This window comes from Pimephales promelas, chromosome 7, assembly GCF_988280905.1.
Source record: "Pimephales promelas chromosome 7, fPimPro1.hap1.1, whole genome shotgun sequence".
NCBI classification, from domain to species: Eukaryota; Metazoa; Chordata; class Actinopteri; order Cypriniformes; family Leuciscidae; genus Pimephales; species Pimephales promelas.
In genome coordinates this window covers 33,467,229-33,474,243 of record NC_142775.1, presented here as the reverse complement: position 1 = coordinate 33,474,243, position 7,015 = coordinate 33,467,229, and positions in this window count along the sequence as shown.

The window sequence follows — 7,015 nt, the reverse complement described above, 5'->3', positions numbered from 1 at the left end:
CAGCTCATCACTCATAGGCCCATTGTTGACATTACTTTGAATGTATTATTCTACTAAACAGATAGTCCGCCAGTTCACATGATCCTTCATGTAAATGGCATGCTGATAAGGTGAGACTATCTTCTTCTACAAACATCCTAGACTGGGGACACAGTGTCCTTTGACAAATAACCAAAAACAAAAAGGTTTATACGTCCCCGCGCACTAATTTGTTTGACTAAGATAAAGTAAAAACCTACAGGACCATTTAACAACATCCCATAACCATCACAATCACAGCATTATAGAGTGGTATTACATAAATAGCATGAAATTTGATGAGGTTAAATGTTTCATTCGCCTCATTGTGTGTGGGACAAGAAAGAAAGGCTCTCAGCTGATTGTTTGATGACCTCCATCGGTTGACCACGCTTATTAAGGTTGTGTTTGCTGCCTGGAGCGAACAGACTGTTTTTAAAATAAGCAAATTCCTTCGAAGTTTGGTATTATGGTGTAGACCCCCAAATCATCACCATCTCCCTCGCTGCATGTCTGTTTTGTCTTGAGGCAAACAAATAGACATAGGTTAATTATGTTTCTCAAGGGAGAAGGTCGTTTTTGGGAAAGCATGAGTATAAAATATCATAATGTCTAAAAAAGAACCCCGAAATTTGAAGCCCTATCGGTAGCAGTTCATAATCAGCCCTAGAATGCAGTGACCCAAATACCGAAGCAACCAGCCCTCATGCGTATTTTGTCTTACGACGAATGAGAGAGTAGTAACAGCCACTTCATGTCCTCCCCCTGTTGGCAACTGTTACCATTGGATAGCACTTGTTTTCGCCAATTGATCATGTTTTGTCGGGTCGTGGAATGTCTTCAAAATATTCAAAATACTATAATCTGGTGATTGATCGCATTGGTCAGCATCTGTCGGTGCTGTGTGAATTGGCCTTTATATGTTTACATCAGTTTAATCAATTATATGTAGAAATGAGCTGCAGGGATTTAATCTCGACCACAACTTTCCTGAGGTGACGGAAGTTATAACCCTGTAAATATAATAAATCATTTAAAAAAAAAAAAAAATTTTGCTCTCAATAAAGAAAAGCAAAATGAGCATCTCCACACATAGTGAAGTTATACAGCATTCCTAAATTAAATCAGTGCTTTTTCACAAACTTTTTGAGTGAATTATTCAATGACTCATAAAAGATGTTATCTACCTACTACCATAATTATGCAACCTGCAGAACAAGACATGGAAAAATCTTATTCAATGCACAGACTGACAGCCTAACTGGAAATATGCAAACACAGAGGTATACAAATATACAGACAAATATACCATACACAGAAGGCAGCGCTATACTGCTAATCTCTTTCTATAGGACTATGGAATTGTCAATCATCAGTCAATAAAGCGGTTTTTATTCCAGCCTTTGCATCTCATTCTACTCTTACTATGTTGGGCTTGACTGAGACCTGGATCCGTCCAGAAGCAACCCCTGCTTCTCTATACAGTATAACAACTTCACTTTCTCTCACACCCTTCGCCAGTCGGGGTGGGGGTACGGCTCTTCTCATTTCTAACAATTGGAAATTCTCAACCCTCCCTTCTCTGTGCAATAACAACTCATTTGAATATCATGCTCTTACACTTACAACTCCCATTAAGATACATAGTGTAGTCATATATCGTCCCCCCAGGTCACCTGGAAAGCTTTGTAAAGGAGCTGGATGAGCTCTTGTCCTCTTTCCCTGAGGATGGCATCCCACTTGTAGTCTTTGCCGACTTCAACATTCATCGTAGAGAAGCCGTATGCAACAGACTTCATCTCTCTCCTAGCCTCCTTCGATCTAACGGCTCATCACAACAGGTACTCACAAGTCAGGCAACCAAATGGACCTGGTCACAGCTGCATCACAGACAACATTTTGGTGACATTTCAGACCATTTCTTCATTACTTTTAATATACAACTCACTACCCATGCACCACCAACTCCCTTACCAGTTACTTTCAGGCGAAACCTGTGAAATCTTTCCTCTGCTGTGTCATCTTCCCTTCCCTAACCCTTGCATTTTTCATCTCAGGATGTGATACTGCAATGGATACTTACTTTATGCTCAATTCTAACCTCTTCTTTAGAGGATATCCGCCCTCTCTCCTCCAGGCCAGAATGTGCTACTACTTCCAACCCCTGGTTATCTGAAGTGCTTCGTGAAGCACCGGAATGAACTCATGGCAGCGGAGAGGAAATGGCGCAAATTTACATTTATTCATTTAGCTGACACTGACACGTTTATCCAAAGCGACTTACAATTGCTATATGTCAGAGTTTGCACGCCTCTGGAGCAAAGGGGTTAAGTGTCTTGCTCAGGGACACATTGGTGTCTCACAGTCACCCATCAGATTTTGTCAAAAAATTACTAAATGTAAAAAAAGGAAACAAGTAATTTTGCTTTTGGACCTAACATCAGTCTTATTTGTGTTTGTCCAATCAAATTTAAGGATTGGGGCTAACTAATTTGGAAAATTTTATTCACAATCAGATTAAATTTACAATCATTTTAAATATAGTAATTTGAATAAGCCACACAACACAAGCTTAACAGATCTTGATTATCACACTGAAAAATTACTATGAAATGGCAGGAAAAAATAAAAATAAATGTCCATTTTTTTTGTATAAAGTCTGAAAGTATTTTCTTACTCCAATAATCCAGTAATGTTATTTCCAACTTTGAAAAATAATTTCTAATATAACAATAATTTTTATAATATATTATATTATATATATATAAATTTATATATATATATATATATATATATATATATATATATAATATTATAATAATAGAAAAATAATTTCTAAAATAACTTGGATGAATCATGAACTTTGCACATGTGCACATGATGCCATGTTACAATCAAAACCTTTGTATTTTAAACTCATACACATTTTAGGTGGCATTACATTTGAAAGTACTTTAGAAAAGTTCAAAGAAATAATTCGTAGCAGGTAAAAGTTTATCACAGTTAGAGATGTTGAAATAAAACACTACCTTCCTGCAGTTGCTAGATAAATGGATGTCACACTTATCATTTGCATTTACTAACTGTATCTTTGTCTCCCTTGGTCTACTGGGGTGGTCTGGAAACAGGACAGTTAAACAAGATAAAGAGGGAGGGAGGACTGCTCTTCATTAAAGCAAAACATTGACCATATCCATGACATTCTTTCAAAAAATTATCTTAAATATCTTAGGGCTGCAGTTAAAATACACATCTGTATGTTTAAATCTCCCTGCAAGAAAAAAAAACGGACTATAATTGGAGCTCGATCATTCAGCATACTGAAACACTTTTCACACAGGTACTATAATGCAGGAGTGGATTATCAAGGAGAGGAGGTCCCCTCTGCTCCTGGTGGGGGTGATGACGGGGGCTGTTGAAAGATTGATGTCAGTGCTGGTAATGAATCAGCCATTATCTGTGAAACTGGGATGTCCTTGAACTCTAAGGTTTGCCATATGTTGTAAAGGACAGAGGGTTTGCAGAAAGGTGAGCACCTTAATCAGTGTGGTTTCCTTGGCTCAAAACAGGTCAGTGAGACCTTGGTTTGGTGGGACAAAGAAACCCCTTGGGCTCAGTTTGTGGGTACAGTAGTTGGTTCAGTGAGGTTAACGTATAAGCGTTGTTTACACCATACCAACTCAAATGGTTTTATTTAGTTTTATTGTCACATGGCTACATTTGTTAGAAGCAATTTCTTTATAAATCTATCCATCCGTCCGTCCATCCGTCCATCCATCCATCCATCCATCCATCCATCCATCCATCCATCCTTTATGTAAAATATTTTTATTATTATTATTTATGTTAAAAAAAACATGTATTTACTGTACTTGTTTCCTAGGTTCATATGAACTATGAATTAACTGATATTTCATTTTACAGTCTATGGATATTCCCAGTCCTTCAGTTTCTGATCGGATTAGTCAGGGTAAATTGAGTAAAAAAATAGGCAGAGTAAAACTATTTTTTTAAATATAATTATAGTATATTATTATTATTGCATACATTTTATTATTTTATTATTTATTTACATTTTATTTATTTAATATACAATTAATACATTTAATTTGTACAGAACTATTTTCATAGGCGCCACATCAAAAAATATTATTTTAATGTGTGTAAGTTGTGTAATATTTGTGTATATAAAAGTAAGAATGGAAAATAATAGACCAGAAATATAATGACAAAAATGTTTAAATATAGCCTATATATAAATTAATGTATATATGTGACACAAAAAAGGCTGTTTATTATTTTGGCCGGTAAAAAAAAATATGCTTGGCTGGTGGATTTTTCCATCTACCAGTCCCTGTGGCAGGTGAGCCAAAAAGTTTATTTCGGACCCCCACAGCACACACGAGCATGGCACAGCGGCCAAAAACACACGCACACGAGCATGGCACAGCGGCCAAAAACACACGTACACGTACACGAGCATGGCACAGCGGTCAAAACACACGCACATGAGCATGGCACAGGGGCCAAAAACACACGCACACGAGCATGGCACAGCGGCCAAAAACACACGTACACGTACACGAGCATGGCACAGCGGTCAAAACACACGCACACGAGCATGGCACAGGGGCCAAAAACACACGCACACGAGCATGGCACAGCGGCCAAAAACACACGTACACGTACACGAGCATGGCACAGCGGTCAAAACACACGCACACGAGCATGGCACAGGGGCCAAAAACACACGCACACGAGCATGGCACAGCGGCCAAAAACACACGTACACGAGCATGGCACGGCGGCCAAAAACACAGGCACACGAGCATGGCACAGCGGCCAAAAACACACTAAAATATATAAAAATATAATCCGCACCGGATTATAAGTAGCACCTTCAACGAATGACCTATTTTAGAACATTTTTTCGCCTTATAGTGCGGAAAATACGGGTATGATAAAAAGAAGCATGACCTACCTTGTTAAATCACCAGCCGTTGCATCAGCGCGCTGTTCTCTTTCAATGATGCAATCCGTGTCCAAAGAAACCAGAGTCTCTTTTTCAATTGCCATCAACATAAAGGCTTCAAGATGCTCCTCCACTGTGCTCCTTAATCGATTCTTGATGAATTTTGGCGTGGAAAAGCTTCGCTAACACGCAACTTGTGTCACAGACAGAGTTAACAGAAACTTGTATCCAAGTCCGATTAGATGGAAGTCAGTGAGCAGGTTATAGGCTACATTTGCAGGACATAATAACAACAGATGGGACATTGTCTGCAAGATTGGCAGGTTTTCATCTCTGCTCATCATCTCCATCCTCAGTACTCATCTTGGTCAGATAACTTACTCTTCGCGCACAGACAGCTTGTCCCAGTGCGTAGCCAGGCTAAGTAGGCTAGTTCACCCTGTAAGGCCGCAGGAGTTGCTCTGTGTGTGTCTGATCAGTTTGGCGCTCAGGGCATTGAGTGCGCCTGCAGGTACACCGTTACATTTCAAGTCATTGAAATTCTGGGGATCAAGCAGGGCAAAATCTCTGTAGCCTATAGTTCTCTGTTTTTAGCAAAACGTCAGTAAATACTTTCAATGATGGTATCCAGAACGACATTGTGCACTTGTACCTCATTGCTGTCAGCATCTGATATGGTTGTGTCATCACATAACTCGCCTGGCATCTTTTTTGTCTTCTTTGGTCTCCGGTTTGGCACCTCCGCGTCTCACACACATTTAATTCTCCATTGGCACATTGCACAATGCGTCTGTTGCTGTCTTTACCCCCTTAAAATCCCTTGCATATTTTTTTCAGATTGTCTTGTGTGCTTGAGACAAAGCGATGGGCCGTGAGCAAATCCATTCCACTAGTTTGCAAATAGGCCTACTTGGAAAGTGGAGTTGTTTGTCGGAAGATGCGTAAAAACGTCTGGACAGTGAGGATGGTTTGGTATTTCAGCAGAGCCTCTGCATAACCGTCGGCCTTCGCAAGCACAGTCGGCTTCATGTTGTCTTTCTCGCTCAGCGAAAGGGGCTTGAGTGCAACAACAAGATCAATATAAAGACATCATTCTGGATCCCCAAACTTCCCAAATACTTTTGTAAGCGCAGGGTCTTTGGCCCACCATCTGGTTTCAACCCTGATTAGGCGGAGCACTCCACCTGAGAAGCTTCGTTTAGCCGTAGTCACGTGACGTAGGTGTTGTGAATCACGCTTTGGATCAACTGCTGTGTCCCAATTCGCATTATCCGTCCTAAATAGTATTCGAAAATAGAATTAGTGCGTCCCAAACCGTAATAGCTATGTTAAAATGAGTGTTTCAAAAAATACCTGGTCTATTTTTTCCGGTCAGAATCCGGAGTGGAGTAAAAAATGTTTAAAAAAAAATAATAATAAAATAAAATAAAATAAAAACTACAGACACGGAGAACGCGCGAGTCCCACGGTTATTGAGAGGTTTAGATAAAGAGGTTTGAGTGATCAATTATCACCATCTAAACTAACGAATATTAATTTATTCAATGTTCTCCACATTAAATATTGCATCTGCAGCAGCATTGTGAACTTTTGTAAGCATACGTTTAGCCATTACTTTTTAAATGCATCATTATATTCAAATTGAAAAACATGAGGAAAGTATCTGCATGAAAGACCCATGACTGGCAGATAAACGTGCTCCGATACGGTATGAAATCAAATTAGATTGAATGGAGGATTTTAACTGTGTCAAGATGATTGACATGGCAGTTTATAGTGACAGGATGCACGCAGCACGCGACAGAGATAAAGATGACGTGATAGTGTGTCCCAAAGCTTAATTGCCTATATAGCTACTCATATTTGCTACACACTCAAAAGTAGGCTATGTACTTTTTCTTCACAAAATAATCTACTGTAGTCAGATTGACCGTGCTAATGGTTGCTGTGTAGCCATTAAACATGAACTATGGTCTTGTCTAACTTAAAAAAAACTTTGTTCCTTCTATCAAACTAAACTTGGAA